General features: G+C 41.8%; 1 long non-coding RNA gene across 4 annotated transcripts in view; it reads left to right on the forward strand.

Moving 5' to 3' along the window:
* The window catches only part of LOC309379913, a 40,801-nt gene that overhangs the window by 4,719 nt on the left and 17,256 nt on the right, over window positions 1–18,826 (forward strand). The window lies entirely within an intron of this gene.

The following is an 18,826-nucleotide window of genomic DNA, read 5'->3' on the forward strand; positions in this document are numbered from 1 at the left end:
AAAAGGAATCTATTCTGGCTCAAGGAAAGCATGTGAAGAAGTTGTGAAAGTAAGAACTTTCCTGAAACCTCAGCTCACCTCCCATGTGGTTCTGTGTTAAATATAGAGATGAAGAGATACAATTACACAAGGTCACTGGAAGCCTACTATGAACTACTCTTTACTGAATCAAAGTACAGTATGATAAATTTACAGCTTGCCTCTAAATACAACCTATGGCCACTTGTACTGGATAACAGAAGTTACGATGTAGGTGTCAGGTTCCTGCCCTCCCATGCACTTTAAATGTATTAGTTATGATGGGTTATTGTAGGGTCAGATATGCTATGGTTTATCTATGAGAATTTAAAAAACAACAACATGATGTGATCAGACCTTCAGGGCTATGTACAAGGCATCCGTCAAAGGGAAAATTGAAAGTGAAATAAAGTCACACATCCTTTGTGGCAATTGTTGTTTTTTTGTTTTTTACTTTTCCTTTCCCTTCTTGTTCACATGCAGCAGATAAAGTTCTTCCTCCCTTCCTCCTTGGCTCCTCCTTTCCCAAATACCCCTTCTCTCCTCTTTCTCTTTCTATTCATGCTTTAGTAACTACACCCATATTCCCTGATAGTGCTGGCTTCTCTGCACTTTGCTTGCTTTCTGCCCCTTTGTTCTACTCCCACCATCTACCCTCCTCTCAAATTTTTTATCTCCCCTGCTTTCTGGGAGCTATCTTCACTCTCCACCCCAGATCTTGTCCCCTTTGTTGGTATCAGGCTGTTGTTTTAAAATGTATAGTCATGAAATACTTGAGATATTAATGAATGACACTTACAAATTAATTAGGAATTGTGTATAATATTTTTTTAAGCTTATGTCACTTGCAGAACAAAACAAAATATGTATTCAACTTCTGCTTTGGTAATTAGAATATTCATAGGCAACACAATGATTTGGGAGTTAAGGTTTGCAGGCAATGGGGCAGCCAGATTTTAGCTTTCCTCCAGATGAACGTTTATGTAGGCATTTAGGGGGCAATTATATTTCAAGATCCACTGGGATAAGCCATTGAGGATGCAGCATTACAGTGGATCTCCGGCTCAGCTGAGTTCAGCAAGCTTCATGTTGCCAGCCCTGGCTCAACCAACAATATCCCAGCATAACTTGCTCAGGTGGCTGAACTAAATCTGTCAAGCCTGATGTAGGTCTTAACAAGTGGGTGTAAGGGGGCAGGATCCTATTCAGTTTTGTCATGTGGCCTGGCACTCAGGCATAGAACACTATTTTAAAGGCTTATTTTTCCTCTTCCAGGCTTAGGCAGAGCAGCAGTCCCCCCCCCCCACTTAATGGGGTTTGGCTCTGGTGTAACTTTACCCTGGCTTGCTTTACGCCAGCTTCTTGTGCCTAAGATAGTTCCCCAAGACTCCATAACTGTCAGGTGCTCCTTTGAACGCTTCGTTTGTAACGTATTCTTAACCATTTTAATTAATGTTTCCCCCAGTGTGTTTTGGGAATATTGTAGGGAAGCTATTCAAAGGGAAGCTAGTATATACAGTATACAGATCAGAAGCCAGTTCAGCTCCAATACTTAATTCAGCTTAATTAACTGAAATATGAGTACTTTGCAGTATAAATGTGTTCTAGGTTGGATGGCTCACATTTTTTGTTTAAAGTGCTTGTTAAAAGGATTCCCCCTCTGCAGCTCCCACTGCAAACAAGACATTGCAAGGAAAATTTGGAAAGGAAAAAAATAAATCACATCCAGAATAAAATTTTATTTTAATGTTTATTCATGGTGTACTTTAAATGCCTGTGGCATTTATCAATGCCACAAGCACAAATTATGAATTATACATAGCTTTTATTTAAAGCTTATGTGATTTACACTGGAACCTTATACATATTTTCTCAAAAGGAACGCTGTCTATACATTGTTTATTCTGGCTCCAGTACACTCCCATCACTGGTGTTTGAAACCATGATGCTAGCCACAATCCTAATTTGTCTTGTAGTTCCTTGAGAAATGCTGACTTTTAATGTATTTTCCCTCGAACCAGCTTTTTCGGATTTGAACATGTAAGCTACATTCACTTCGCAGCTTAGCTGAGGTGCGTACATTTGCGACCCCCATTCTGCATGCACAGATAACAGTTTCATGAACAGAAGTTCAGGAGGGCTTGAAGGTGCAGGGAACCCAAATAGGAAGTGTATATCAGATGATATGGCATGAGATGGGAGTATCTGCTATTCAAAGGGGGGAAAGACTTCTGGCTACACATCAGGAACTATTTTTGGCCTGCAAACCACAAAGTCTGGTGTATAGCTGATTTTCAGGGAATTCAGACGTCCTTTAGACATTTTCACTGCCTGTCCATGAGCAGCTAATGTACAGGTGGGAGAAAATTTAAATGACACAACTACAAGGATGGAGGCAATCATGTGAGTCTTTTTAATGGAATTGACAATGCTCCTGGTGTGTGTGTGTGTGTGTGTGTGTGCGTGTGCGTGCACGCACACCGCTTCCAAGGAAAAGACCATTGCACTTGACCACTGCCCGCATGCTGGATCATATAAGCCTGAACTCAGTCACAAAGGAGTGGATCACAAATAGGCATCCCCCCCCCCCCATGGTTAGGAGGACATATAAAAGAACATCTAAATTGGCTTCAATCTAAGTTTTTATCTGTAGTATCAGGCTGCATATGTATATTAAGTTAAGCCTGTGTTAAAAGACTGGTGATATTTTTGCCCTTTCAATGAGTGTGGGTATAAAGGATCAACATTATTGTTTCCTAGCACGTTTCCAGTTGAGACAAACCCTTAGAAGAGGGTGCAGGGTAGCAGGAGAGAATGGGATTTATGCACACCCATTAAGGAGCAAATGCATCCCTTTGTGGATGATTTACAAAGGGGCCCTACTCACAGATGAAGGGAGATCTGATATAACAATTCATTGTTCTGACACACATTGCAATCATGATGTGCAGTTTTTAATGTATCATGTTACATTAAGCTTAGCCCATGGTCTAATACCGTGTAACATAAATTTCTGTAAAGGGAGAAACATAACATGATGCTGTCTTATAAAAGACACACACTATTTTTTCAGTTCACATCCCTTTTCTCCATGAATGCCCAATCTGAAAATCAAGGTGACAGACAAAAGTGGAGTGAATGAGCATCCACAAACCAGCATATTTTTCTTGGGTAGTTTTGCTCATTCTCACCTGTAGTCAATGACTCCAGTCAGTTTTTATGTTGCAATGCATGAGCAAAGTTGATGGACATATTTTTTGGTCACCCCTAGTTAGATTTTATTCAGGGTCAACCAAGAGGAACCTAACAAGGATTAAGACTGTAAAATACACTGGAATTAATCTCAGAAGTGTTTGCTCCACAATGCAGAAATGTATATTTCTAGAGAAGTTGCACCCTTTTTTAAGATTATGCCTTTTGTTCTTATAGCAGATATTTTACATAGTATTTTAAATCCTTTCCAAAGTACAAAAGTTTTAAAGATGTGGCAGAGCTAAAAGTGGCATTCTGACCCCTGAAACACCATTAGAGTGACATTAGAATAAAAATCTGCATGATAATTGGGTAAAGTGAGATGGCAATAGGGTTGAAATTTTGTTAAGCCTTCATAAATCCCACCCAAATTACTGCATAATAAAGGAGACAGCCTATTCTATGAATGTTTTAAGTCAGACTACATGAATAGGAGAAGGAAGGCCCTGAGGTCAGACCTTGGGGTGAGCGCTGCTCTATAGGGCAGCTGTGTCCTACAACATTGTTTTAGGACAAAAATTGCTTTGCTAAAATGGCTCCTCATTCTGGCCTCAGGATGCCTCATCATAAGCTGCTCAATCTTTCCCCCCTTTAGCTGACAAAAGATTTCCTGCATTGCAGGGGGTTGGACTAGATGATCCTCGAGATCCCTTCCGATTCTACAATTCTCTGGTTTCATGGGGGTGGCAATGAAGGAGGTAAAGAGTGGCATAGAGAGAGAGAATGGAGTGGCACGCTGCCTGCCACTGGTTATAGATCTACCAATTGCCAGTGTGCAACCTCCAACACTTTACCCCTAAGAATTTTGGCCTTCAACAGGTAAAATAGATCCTTCATATCTGTTCAAGGGAGTAAACACAAAACCAACAAATCCATGGTTATAAAGCCAAAGTGCAGGTGGGAGAGGGGCTCTTGCTGGATACCCAGTTTCACTAGCCTGCCAGCAGATACATTTATATTTTCTCTAAACTCCTTATGAAGTGTGTTTAACTATCCTGATCCCTCTGTGGATTCCATCCAATCTCCTGTCCTAGAAGTGACACACATCAGAACTGGTGTGTTTTATCAGTATTAGTTTACAGGTACTCTTTCTAAGGGTTCAGTTTGGCATGCACAGGTGGGAGATAGCACACCAACTATGACTGTGGCCTCTTTATACTGATGATATACAAGTTTGGGCAATTTGAAGGCAGTGGAACTAGCGCCTAAATCCTAAAGACCCATGTCTTCATATACTGGTCAGTAATATGATTATTAGATCTTCACGCTGCTAACATAACAATTTTTGTGATGATCCCTGGTATGGCTATTAGTATCCTTCAGCTTATACACTCATTTGTTGGCGCAACAACTCTTAGAATCAACATACAGTGGTACCTTGGTTCCCAAACTTGTCGAACAATTGTCAAACAAATCATCTCCCAAACGCTCCAAACCTGGAAGCAAGTGTTCCGATTTGCGAACGTTTTTGGAAGCCAAACATCTGACGCAGCTTCTGCGGCTTCCACTTGAATACAGGAAGCTCCTGCAGCTAATCGGAAACCACGCCTTGGTTTTTGAACGGTTTTGGGAGTCGAACGGACTCCCGGAACAGACTAAGTTCGAGAACCAAGGTATAAGGAAGCCACACAATTGTAGAGTTGCTTCTTAGTACTGTAAGGAGTTTTAGAATTCCACTTCACAATGTAATTAGCCTATGCAAGAGTATGTCAAGAATTGGCAGGGCTCCGGAGTGTGTTGTGAGAGCAAGGGACCAGGGGAGTGACCAAGGAGAGGGGACCAGTGATTTATGGGGTGTCATGCCAGCCGCAAGCAGGAACTAGGGGAGGAGGGAGAGTCAGAGCAGTCTGAGGTGGAGGAAGGCATGCACGATGTGGTGGAGGAATAAGCTACGGTTCAGGCAAGCAACAGGTCTGTAGATTCCCTCTCCCCTCGACCCATCTTGTAGAACCAGGAGGGGCTTGAAGAGGGAAAAGCAGTGACAATTTCCTGCAGAAGAAGTCTCAGGTTGTGGGCGCACAACCCATCAGAGGAGGGGAAGCGCACCACTGTTGCTGCAACTGCTCCATAAGGCCCAGATCTGTGAACAGCTGCCTAAAGCAGGGGTCAGCAAACCTTTTCAGCAGGGGGCTGGTCCACTGTCTCTCAGACCTTGTGGGTGGCCGGACTATATTTTTTTTTGGGGGGGGGAATGATGCAAGAGCACCAAGCGCCCCGGCGGCTGCCCTACCTGTGTCTTGCAAGCGGCAGGGCCTGGCGGCAGTGGGACGCAAAAGGGCTCCAGAGAGGGGCTGCTTAAAATAGCAGTTGCTCGAGCGCTACTACTGCTGGCACCAACAAAGCCCAGCCCCCTTCCTCCTCTAGTCAGGGTGGGGAGAAGCCAGGAGGAGGGAGGGAGGAGGCACCGGTGCCGCCATGTGAGGGAGAGGGAAAGAACGCGTGCGCTGGCGATCCACGCAGTGATTCCTAGACCATCCCTGGGCCGGATCCAGAAGGCAATTGGACCTGATGCTGATCTGGCTGATGGGCCTTAGTTTGCCTACCCATGGCTTAAAGACTAGAAGCGTGTGTGTCCAGAGCACTGTGGAAGCTGCTATAAGTGTGTCTCTTGCCGATAAAGAGTTAACTAACAGATGTGTGTTTTCCTTGTCTTGGTTGGGCCATGGCAGTGCATTAGTAGAACTGCAAACTTTAGCGTTAAACAAATACACTGTACACTGGGGATGTATGGAGAACAGAACTCAGTGCATCATCATCCATTAAAATGATTTAAAATTATTCAGGAAAAAACAATTCACATGTGCAGACCCTAAATAAATAAAGACACCTGGCAGTATCCAGTTAACATGACCCATCAAAACAATGATTTACAGAACTTACCCCTTTCCTCCCCCTGTGCACCCCCTAAAACCTATATTAGGGGTTCCCCCAATCCTCTGGAGTGGATTTGAGGAAGGCACATGGGCCATACAGGGGTAGGAGAGGGCAGTGGCGTAGCGTGGGGGGTGCAAGGGGTGCCGGCCGCACCGGGCACAACATCTGGGGGGGCGCACTCGCCACCTCCAGAGTCGCCGAAGAGCCTCGGGGCTCAGCTCCTTTGGGAGGAGGGGTCGGGCTGGGTGACCAGGGGGAGCAGCAGGCGCCTGCAAGGAGGTCCGGAGCCGGAGCCTGGCCAGGATCGGGCGCGGGATGGGGCGCACGAGGGAGGGGAGAGTCGAGCCTGTCCGCCCCGCGAGGACTGCTGCGAAGAGGCGGGAGGGAGAGGAGGCCCCTTGGGAGGAGCGGGCAGGTGCTGGGGCGGCAGTGCCGGGCGGGGGCCGAGGGGTGGGCGTCCCCCTGCGCGGGCATCGCCTCGCCGCCGCCGCGGGCTTGGCTGGGCGACCGGCCGAGGGGAAGCGCCAAACAAGGCCACGATCCAGGCCCGCCCCGCTCTCCTTATTTGGCGCCCATTTCCGGCTCCCGGGTGGCCTCCTCCCACCCGCTCTCGCTACCAGTGGAAAGAGAGACGGAGGTGCAGCGGAACCCGCAGCCTTTGCAGGCGCTGCCGGCCGGGGGAGGGGAGCGCGGAGGAGCCCCGCGGGGCCTGGGCCCGGCCAGCCGAGGGATCTTGTGGCGAGGAAGGAGCCCAGTCTGCGCCCTCCTTCCCCACAGAGCTGCAGAGGGAAATCAAGGTTCTCCTGCTAGTTTCTCTTCTTCTCTCCCCCCCCCACTGCGTTACAACCGTGCCCCCCCTCTCGGTGCACATAGCACGATTGCAATCTCTCTCTCACCCCCCCCCAAGTTAAACTAATGGAGCAAGCCAGCGCCAAAGATTTGTAGAACTGTGAATACCCGGCCCAGGCAGCAGCAAGAAGCTGGCAGCTGCGGCAGGTTTGGGGTTAGGGGCGCAAATTACTTGCCTTGCCCCGGGTTATGGGGCGCAAATTACTTGCCTTGCCCCGGGTGCTGACAACCCACGCTACGCCGCTGGGAGAGGGGGAAACTTATATTGTATAAGCAAGTAGCAAAGCATGCTTTGTGTTTGTTTGGCGCTTTCCTTTTTAGTGTGGCGTGTTTGACAGGAAAATTTGCAATGGGAAAATCTGCTTTTTCAACAACAAAAAAGCCCATAGAGTTCACCCAACCTTTTAAAAATATTTTGATTCAGTGAGCTCCTACTAGACTTTTCCCCATCTTGATAGAAAATTGTATAATAATGATGTGATAATATTTTGATAATGGTTCTTTGTTATTTTTGGTTCTGTAAACCATTTCTCAAATTCAGCCAGCGCACCCCTTAGGGTTCCGGTTCCACTGTTTACAAAATGCTTTAAGTGCAAAGACTGAGGATTATCATGATTCATTCCATGCTTGATGTCATATTGGCTCACACAATAGCTGCCTTTGATTATATCTATAAATCTCACCATACCATATTTCATCCATAGAGAGGTCTTATTTGCAATGCTAAACCTGTCATTAAAGATGAATGAAGTCAGTGGTGATATGGATAGACACTTTCAGACTTGACAAAATAAAAGGGTTTGTGTACACTGTATTTTTTTGCTGTCCAGTGACTCCCAGTCTATAACAATGGTAAATCTTAATATAAAAAAACCAGGGACTGTACCCATTAAAGTTCAGTCTCGTTGCATAAGAGAGCATAGCCATGTGGCATACCTCCTTCCGCCTTTGTTTCATGCTAAGTAGCTAAAGCTAATTTAAGCTTTTCTCCCTTCCATATACAATACCAGGTACATAAAAAAAAGAAGACCTGCTAACTTATACAGATATATGTAGAAATTGAAATAAAGATGTGTTTCAAAACAAATAAGAATCTAGGAGGAATAGGCGCAACTATTATAAATGAGAGCGCTATTACGCACATTTCCTGCTTGTGGGTTTCCCAAAAGCATCTGATTGGCCACTACAAGAACAGAATGCTGAACTATACAAGCCTTTGGACTGAACCAGAAGGATTCTTCTTATGTTCATCTTTTTATCTCTTCTTTAATCTCATGCTGCTGAGTATAACATCCTTTAATGAATATCCTGTGTAGATCAAGTCAAATTACATTGTCTCTTTACATCATATTAAGATCTAGTAACTCAGTTTTGGATTTACCATTTTAGTACCCAGTACTATATAAGTCAGTGCAATATAACACTTCAGGTCATGATTCTTCAGGACTTGACAAGAATCACATAATCTTATCTTGCAGATATAGAAGCCACTGACAGTGCTCAATGGGAAACTGGAAGCAACATCAATATATCTTTTGAAGGTTGACCATTCAATTCACAGTAGTGTGCAGATGGGCTTTTAACATGTTCATTTTAAAGTCATTTTGGCTCTGGTGTGTTACTGTAATAGGGAATGTTCCATATTCTACATTCTGAAGTTGACAACAAATAAAATATTAAAGAACATTTCCTTATAATAATATGATATTAACAACTGCACACATTTTATATTTATACGTGTAAGCTATTTCGTAAGCAAAGCTGTTACCTTTCTTGAATGTATATTTAACAGGCACCAGCTAATAAATGAATGTGAGATAGTTAATCAACTTAAAATATTTTCTCATCTTTCAGTTCTTTTTTTAAGCTAGAGGATGCAAAGCCTCAAACAGGATTGGTTCATAACCTCCATTCTTTCCAATACAAACTGGAACACAAACAAGTACTTCACACTGAAATGAATGGAGGATGCACAGCAAACAGCACATAATGAATTGCACTTGTATTTTTTCTTGTGGCTATTTTAAAATAATTAACTACCTAAATGCCATGTTTGCCTTTGACAACTTGACCCTTGGCCATTAAATAATAAAGCAACCATTATCTTCATTTTTATTCTAATTTTCTCTGCAGATAACCTGATTGGTGTGATATTGAACAAAGCAGTCTTGAAAGCATAAGGGTATCAGTAGCCATCTGTGTGGGTTTGACTGATCACATGCTTGAATGCAAAGTTTAAATACTGGCAAAATGATTCCTCCCTTTTTGGCTACATGAAATCTGTGCAAAAGACTGTCTATCCAGGCTGATATTTTCTAGTGAAGAAACAACTTTTGCCAGTGCTTAGAAGACAGGAGCATGTTGCCAATTTCATACATACAGGGGATGCAGTCCAGTTTCTGTATGAACCACTCAAGTTAATGCTGCTCTAGTGTCATGTGATGCCCAGAAAACAATGAATAAATTAATAAAATTAATAAGAAATAATAGAATCTGTATCTACTTAAGCAGACCCACTGAAATTAATGGGCATGGTAACTTAGGGCTATTAATGTCAATGGGTCTAACTCTGAGTAGAATTTTGTTGGATGCCTCACTAGAAATCTGCAGCCAAAGAGATGGCAGTTTATTTTGAATCAATGTATGAAACTGAGAACTCCTCTCCCCTCCTTCATATAGCTCCACCCATCCTGACAGGATATTAAGGTTTTGTTTTCTAAAAGCCCTCTTGGCTGGTCGCCCAACCCTCAGATTCCCAAGCATCCACTAGAGATGGGGGAGAAATTCAATTCCTCTTGCATTTAAAGGGAAACTGAGCAAATCCACATTTTCTGGAACAATATGCAAAATGATACACAATTATCCTTTGAAATTATCACTTATCCAAATTTTGCAATGCAGTTCTCCAGCCGTGCAATATGTTCAAAAATGTACAGCTCTACCTCCTCTCCTTTGCATAGGAGCCCTGTATTAGTGATATAAAACTTACCAGCATGGGATGAAGGCTTGCTGTAAATCCAGCGTTAGGACTCCCTGTACCAGCATTACAAACTAGACATGGCTGCTTGTTCCTCTTGTTTTATGACATTAAAATACTTACAGCAGTCCAAATTAAGTGATTACATATATGATCCAAACATATCCCTGAGTGGACAGGAATTGAAACTTGGGAGAGCACCCTAAAAAAATCACAATGCAGGGTGTTCAGGTGTGTAAGTGTTGCTTCTGACTTACCCAATTGCAAAGAAATGGTTTTTTAAAAAAATGTGTATGCAGAGTTAGGATGGCCTCAACGATGCAGTTTTAAAAAGGTGGCTCTTGTTTTTTACTTTGGCTTTTGACAGTCTGTGAACATTTTTCTTTTCTCTTTCATCCTGTTCCCTTTTTCTCGTCATCAGGATGACTAAAGGGCTAAAGTTTTAGTGGAAGAGTGCATGAATAAGAATGAGAAGTATACATGGCACTTCAAAAATTACTTCCTAAGATGCTTTTCTAAGGCTAGAAGGCTGACCTTTAGCCATCAAAGACTTCTAAAAGGACTAAAGTAAACATTTAATGGAAGTGGAGCAATAATGGGGCATCATTCCAATAAGTACGCTGTGCTCCTCTACAGCTAGTTTTACAGTAATGCTGTTACTTAAGTATTTATAGGTTTCTCAAACAGCTAAGAAGAGGGAAAAGGTGCATTTAAGGGAACTGGCTAGTCAGCAACAGAGAAAATATACTATAGTTTACAATAAAACAAAATGAAGCACAGAGATGTTTCCCCCCCTGTGGCATATTCTCCATACACATTCCTCTTTGCTCTTAAAAGCCATGACCCAGAGAGCTGTGAGTGAGGGGAAAATAACCTCATAGAATCACAGAATTGTAGAGTTGGAAGGGACCCCAAGGATCATCTAGTCCAACCCCCTGCAATGCAGGAATGTGCGGCTGTCCCGTATGGGGCTCGAACCTGCAACCTTTGTGTTATCAGCATCACGCTGTAACCAACTATCACTACAAGGTGTAGTGATGGCCACTAGGTTAGATGGCTTTTTAAAAAGCTACACAGGTTTATGGAGAGTAAGTCTGTCCACAACTATTAGCAATGCCAGCTACATGGTGCCTCTAAGTGCAGAGGCCGTACCGGTATACCTCTGAAAACAAAATGCTGGTGTGGTAAATATTTGAAGTGCAGGAATTCATCACGATGGCAGCTACAGCCACACCCCATACACATACATAATATGTAATATACACACATACAGTAAGCCTTTGACTTGCATATATTTAACTTGTGCATTCAATTTTACATGCTTGTTGTGTATAGTTTTTTCTTGTTTCCTTATGAAGCCAAACTCTATTACGTTATTTTTCAGCCTTTGTATCTTCATCTGGATTCTATACACTGCATCCTGGATTCATCTCTCAACTCTTCTCTGAGCTCTTCCTCTGGTCCTCTACTTGGATAGTTAGCTATAATCTTTTTGTTCCTCTTTCTTTACTTAACCTTTAGAATAAATTGCTGGTTGAAATTCTAGGTGGTAAATCAAAGTAGACTCAAATAACAGTTAAGATTGCTGCTAGGTTTTCATACCATAATAATTGTTCGTAATAGTCACTTATCTGATATTTCACATTTTTTTTTAGAGTTAAGTTAAAAGCTAAATTGTAGTTAATCTCAATATTAAGCAATATGATCTTTGCAGAGAACAGCTAACAGCTATTCCATCTTGTGCCTTAATATTGCATATTCATATCCTGTTTGTCATTGTAATCAGTATATTTTATATTTGCCTGCACATAGTGTTCCTTATACTTTTCCTTCTCCAATGTTCATTTATGTATAATGCACCTTTAATTTTCCTCTAACATTCTTTGTGGACTATAGTTGCACCTTTCATAACTGAAGTGCATTCACTGCTTTTGTGCTAATGCATGTAAAATTCATTTTTCAAACTGATTTCAGCTACTGGTCATCTCTGGTCACAACCTTCTTCCCCGCTGGAACAAATTAAGGACCTCATTTTCATGTACCACTCCAGGAGGGGGGGGACACACACCAGGCCAATATTGCCTTACTGCCCCTTGGTGGGTTTTCGTGAGGGACTTGACCAGTTACTGTGGGAAGCAGAATAGACCTTTGGTCCAATCTAGCAGAACCTTTCTTAGGTTATAAATGCATAAGCACAAACACTAGCATGAGAAAACCATGTCAGTTTGACAGAAGAGATCCATTTGCCACATTAGGAATAATGAAAAATGTGAAAGGAACCAAAACTTACTTTCAGGAGGAAGGCCAACTAGGGCCTCTGACATTAGGAAGAAGTGTATATCTGAAGAACACTAAAACTCTCTACTCAAGCTATGGATATTTCTGCCATCTGTTAAGATAAATAAAGTAGTCTTCCTAACCAACATTTGAGGACTCTCTTTTAGATCTTCTCCCTCTTTGGTGTTATCTGATGCTTTTCCTCCTGCCTATTTTTGAATGCTTTATATGAATACTGCATTACCCAGTCCTGAATAGAGATTAGTTGCTGGTTATGCCCTCCTGTATATCTCTAGTCAGGGACGCGGGTGGTGCTGTGGGTTAAACCACAGAGCCTAGGACTTGCCAATCAGAAGGTTGGCGGTTTGAATCCCCGCGACGGGGTGAGCTCCCGTTGTTCAGTTCCTGCTCCTGCCAACCTAGCAGTACAAAAGCACATCAAAGTGCAAGTAGATAAATACCGGTAAGTACCACTCCGGTGGAAAGGTAATCGGCGTTTCCATGCGCTGCTCTGGTTCACCAGAAGCAGCTTAGTCTTGCTGGCCACATGACCCAGAAGCTGTATGCCGGGTCCCTCGACCAATAAAGCGAGGTGAGCGCTGCAACTAGACCTAATGGTCAGGGGTCCCTTTACCTTTATATGTCTAGTCAGAATTCCCATTAACTGCAATGGGACCCACTTTCACATAGGCGTGTATAGAATTGAAACCCCTCTGTAATTTGGTTTTCAGCAGAACCTAAACTAGGAGCTCAGATTATGCAGAGAAGTGCATATGAGGAGCTTTAGAACGGCACATCATTTAGCCAGACACACAACTCAGTTTCTTTAGGGCAACCCATGCAGTGGGGGTTTTCAGTAATTATTTTTCCAACAACAGACTCCTATAGCATATCAGAAACCTTTTGCCTTGTAGCACAGAGGTTTGCTGTTCAAGAAGTTTGGCAGACAGTTGGGTCCTGACTTTTAATTTAGTATTATCATAATACCTTGTTGATACTTCAGAAGTTCATAGGATTTAATTCCTTTGTATGATACATCAACAGCTTCATTATGAGGGGTAGGGATGTCGTTTAATATTTAGGATCACCTACTATAAGATTTGTAAAAGAAAGAAAAAGGGATTGTGCAATACAGGTTTAAAGGAATTTAGTAAATAGAATGCAGCTCTTCTGCCCAGTTCCATCGCTAGAACATTGGTACAATTCCATCTATTTCATCAGAGTTGTGCCAACATACACTGGTGATTAATTTCACTACTTACCCCGCTGAAAGCTGCAATGCTTCATTTTTTGTACATTAATAATACGCTTGTCATTAGGCCTATTTTACAAAATATATTTTCATTGTTAATATACATTCAAAGTTTTGAAGTACCATGTGCGGTGGCTCTACTTAAGCCAATGGCAGGAATGGAAAGATTTGCCATTTCCTTTTCTAGAGCCAGAATGTCACTACTCTATTTTCTAGTCTATTTTCATACTGCTCTACCACATTACCTGGAAAAACAATAGAAAATATTTTCTCAGGGTGGTTCACACTAATAGATATGAGTTTTAAAATAACTCCTGTTTCAGATACTGTATTCATATGTAGCCACAAGCCACCACAGGAGAAATTTGGACACAATCACTCTCTGACTCTATCAGTAGCGATTCTAGACTAGATAGACCAGCTCTGCATGTATAGTAGTGACTGAGGTTATTGTTACAGGCTTCACTTATTTTAAGTAGGCAGTCATCTGGAACTGATAACTGATCACTGATTGATGGGTTTGCAGCCTGGCTCTGTGCAGCAGACAAAACTTCTAAAACAGAACAATTCACAGTACAAAGCTAAAAAGCTCTGCAGCTAAACATCTTAAGCTAGCAGCAGGGGAAAGGTCTTTATTTTGACTGTTCATCTGTTCTTTCACAAAACTATCTTAAGGGAAGGGGGGATAATTAATCTAAAATTTTCATTTTGTGAATTGAAAATATCCTTTTTTTTCATGTCAGCACTACTATTTGTTAGCCAGTTATTCATTATCTGATGTAGATGAGAATGAGTGTTGCTAATGTCACTCCCAGAGTAGAATTATCAAGTTTGCTGCATAAGCTTATCCCTTATCGAAGAGTATGTTTCCGTCTCCCTCAACAGGGAAGAGATAGGTTCCAGCTTAACAGGGTCATCCAGCCCCAGAGAAACATTTTTTAAATCTAATTGATTTCAGAAGGCAACTTAAGCACACATATACCTGCTTGCATTTCAGTGTTGGGTGGATCATGCTCAGCCACTGTACTGTACATGTTATTTTCCTTTTGTGCATGTCATGATTTCTTTGTACATCAGAATGGGACTTTATGAGTGCTAATCACATAGGTTTGGGCAAAAGGAAGAGAGAGAACCCACCTGTGGGCTACCTCTGGATGCTTCCGGACTGACACTATTTTCAGGTGGGATTCAATCTCATACCAGCAAATTCAGATTGTGCCATTATAATTGATTGGGCAGTCTTGCACCACATGCATAAGGCAAGTAGAATATGTGTTGTATCTTTCCACTCCTTACACAGCTTGCAGGCTGGGAAGAGGGCAGCTGAACAGGCAGCAACAGAAAGGAGGTGGAGGAGCAGAGCCAGGAACCTCAGAGGATTAGCAGTGGGCCACCTGCAAGGCTGTGGGCTTTGACAGGTGCTGACAATGTTAGCCCTGGGTCCCCACCATGGACACCTTCAAGATAAGGCTCCTAGCCTAGCTTTCTCTCTGACATGCTAGAATGTGTTTTGCAGGTTGTCTTTGTTTAGAATTTCCCCAAATGAAAAAAATAATAATAAAGTGCTACGGTCCTGGTAAGGTTGTACTATGGGCATTTTCAGACCCTGTAGATCAGCTCAGATATATAATGAAACAGGGAATGATCTGAAGAAGGTTTAGGTTGTTCTAGTGCTGAAGTCAAGCAGGTGTGGTATTGAGTCGTATCTGAATGAAAACCCCATAGATTGAAATGCATACCGGTATATCTGATCTCCTAACTTGAGGCAGTGCAGTCAAGGGAAGCAAAAATGTCGCTTATGGGTTGCTTTTACTAGTACAGTATTTTAGTTCAGTTATTAGTCTGTTTAAACTATTTGGCTGCTTTTTAAAATGCAGATTTATTTACCATGCTGTTTGCATGACTCCCAAATTATTAGGTACGAAAAATATAAACAAGGAATTGGCCTGGTGAAACTCCTTCTGAGAGCAGTTACCTACTCATGGCCTACCAGTGTGAAATGTGCTGTCTATTTTAGTTTAAATTAGTTCCTGCCTTATAGTTATATCCCTTAAATTAATTTCACATAGCTAATTTCTTCATGCTCATTTGATGCACTGGTCTTCAACTGGTGTGTCAGAACCTAGTGGTGGGTCATGGCTGATCCAGGGTGGGTTGCAACAGGAGTACTACCACTATTCACATATATGGTAAACGGTTAAGAAACAGGTCCCCAAATGTACCTTGGAGTTAAAAGTGGGTCCTGTGTCTGAAAAGGTTGCTGACTACTGACCTAGAGTGTGGCTGTTGTTGCAATGACCATTGTAAGGCTTTTAAACAGGCAGGTCCTGGGTCTAGATGTATGTGTGAGCCTATTCAAGTCATATCAGACAATGAGATCAATAATGATTGAAAAAACAGCTGATTCTTCACAGTTAAGGAGATTAGAGCTATAGTAATTCATGGATTACAGACAGCCAAGCATTTCAGAAGCATGTGCAGCAGTATAAAATGGGAGATTATCCCAGTTTGCCTACTTCCCGAGGATATTTTCATGCTTTCACAAACATTTTATTGGGGGAAAGGATATTTCAAAGAGAAGCCAATTCATTTTCAGGAGCTGTTACAAACAAGATCAGCAACAAATAGAGAGCACAGTCCAGACGGTTACACACTTTTAAGTGCTTAAGTCTTTCCCGTTGAAGTAAATGGGACTTCAGAGGGAGAGATTTACGCACTTAAGTAAAAGTGCCCAACTTTGGCTGGACCCCTAAATTCTCCTGAAGTATACACAGAATTGTTTCCTTCAATGAGACTGGAATTTTTGTGAATGTTCACTGAAAGAGTCCAATATGTATTAGAATTATGGATGCACACACATTTTAATGTTTTCAAAGCCCTAAATGGCTTGTTTATTATTGAGTACACGCATTTGCAAGCCAATTTTCTTCCATTATAAAACTGAAGGTGGCACAGAGGAGGTTCCTAGGTGGCCTTCCATCCAGGCACAAATAATACCTGCATGGTTTAAAGAAGGTGACTTCATTATGTGCTCTCAGACTATGACCTGGAGAACTTAAAGCTAGGATACCTCCAAGCAACCTCTTTCCTCTTGCCGCTGAATACTTTGGTTTCCTCGGCACTCATGGCCACATTACTGTTAACCACCAACTCCCCTGATTTATCATTGGGTCATCCACCCCACTCACAAAAGAAGATGCAGATATGCATATGACACAAATCACACACAAATTTCATGCAAATTTGTGTCCCTCTTTTTAGCATATGGGACAGAAGACCCAATTGATGTACAGTGTACTGGACCCACAAAACCCTCAATCCCATGACTGCTTAATTTGCTCAAGAACCTTTAGTGAGGACCTTTGTCAAAAGCTTTTTGAAAGTTCAGCTAAACATCACCATTATCCATGTGCATGTTAACACTCTCAGATAAACTCTACAAATTTAGTGAGACAGGACCTTTGCAGAAGACTCGCTGATTATTCTTCAGCAAGACTTGTCCTTCTGCATCCTGGATAATATAACTTTAATAATGCTTTCCACTAATTTACCAGGAACAGCCATTAAGCTAACTGGTCTGCAAAACAAATTATGCTCCTGGGCACTCACACATATCAGGAAGAAAAGTGTGCATCCAAAGAACATCAGTCCTCTTTCTATGTATGCAATTGCTGTGATAACAGGGCTTTGCAGTCTTGGGAATTACTTGAACCAGTTTGGAAGAGGATTCTGGCCATCATCCTAAACTCACCTACTTAAAAGTCCCATGAAAATAAATGCTAAATCAATGTAGAAATCAATACGACATTCACAAGTAAGTGTATTTACAAATGTAGTCTCTGTGTCAATGTTCATCAAAGAGCAAGGCAGGCCTGCCCATTTATTTAGCTTCTATACTAAATAAATTGCAAGGTTTAAGCCCAGGTCTGTCAAAATGCTGGGGAACTGTAAGATGGCCTTTGGAAAGTTACCTGTGGGTGGATATATTTGAAAAGATTAATCTGAACTTGCATTTGTTTGATGACAACCATGTAAGCATTTGTTTTTAATCCTACTTCAATTTGCCTTTGAGAACACAGTGTTATTTATGGTTAAAATATATGTGTTGTTTTCAAACATGCATTCAAAATAAATTTTAAAGCAAGATAAAAACAAACCAATGCAGTGATGGCACCAGAAAATTGCAGTGACACAGGAAATGAAAATTTAAATTTCTGAGGTAGTGAGCTTTGTCCCAAATGTTCAATTTCTGAAAGAGAAACAACAGTATATTTCACATTAATAGGCAGCCATTAAGAACTCTCTGATATGTGGATTTCTGCACACTGGGTAGATCCCTAAGCCACCTTGCTTCCCCCTCCCACCCCAAGGCTTTCAATTCTTAAAACAAGTAAACAAACTTATGCCCAAACAACCTTGCAACTTCTAAAAGTATCACCACAGATATCTTTGCACTTTTTCGTGACAAAGGCTACAGAATGCGTGAAGCTGGTTTTGGCAGGAATGATGTCCCTCATGCTGTGATCCCCCCTCTTTTGTTGGTTGCCCCAGGCATCAGGGTATGGTGGCTGGTATGGACCAGAAAAACAGATACCTTGGTGGTGAGGGCAGTAGTGATGAAAGGGAGAAGGAAACCAGATGTATTTTCTGCTGTTTGGTGGCCATTTATTACATATGGCAATACATCAGCACAAATTTGGATGTCATGATTATATTTCTGCTCTGAACTTTGTCCTTCAATATTTCAATCTCTTCCGGCTAATTAAAATAGTGGCATTACCCTGATAATATACTATGTCAAGACCCTGCAAGAACTATACAGAAAATGAAAGAAAAAGGCAACAGTGACTAAACATAAGAATGAATATGCTTACTTACCAGGCTTCAGGTTTGTTTGTTTTTGTCTTTCTTGTTATATTCAATTTCTATTTTGTGCCTATATACAATAAGTATACAGTGGAACCTCGGTTGTTGAATGCTTCGGAAGCCGAGCAATTCAGAATCTGAACGCTGACAACCCAGAAGTGAATGCTTCCATTTTCAAACACGCCTTGGAAGTTGAGCGGCTTCCGAGGTGCGTTTCTCCATTTTTTAAAAGGAATTTGCTGACTGGCAATTGCGCCTCAGTTGTCAAACATTTCGGAAGTTGAACCATCTTCTGGAACAGATTGCATTCGACAACCAAGGTTCCACTGTATCATTGAAAAATAATTTTAATAAAAAAAATTAAAAGAGTTATTCTGGCCCTAAAATATCCTTCTGAACATGGTATTGTCACCAACTGGAATGACATAGAAAATAGCTGGCACCACACCTTCTACGATAAG

This window comes from Podarcis melisellensis, assembly GCF_964234715.1.
Source record: "Podarcis melisellensis genome assembly, chromosome: 11".
In the NCBI taxonomy this organism is placed as follows: Eukaryota; Metazoa; Chordata; class Lepidosauria; order Squamata; family Lacertidae; genus Podarcis; species Podarcis melisellensis.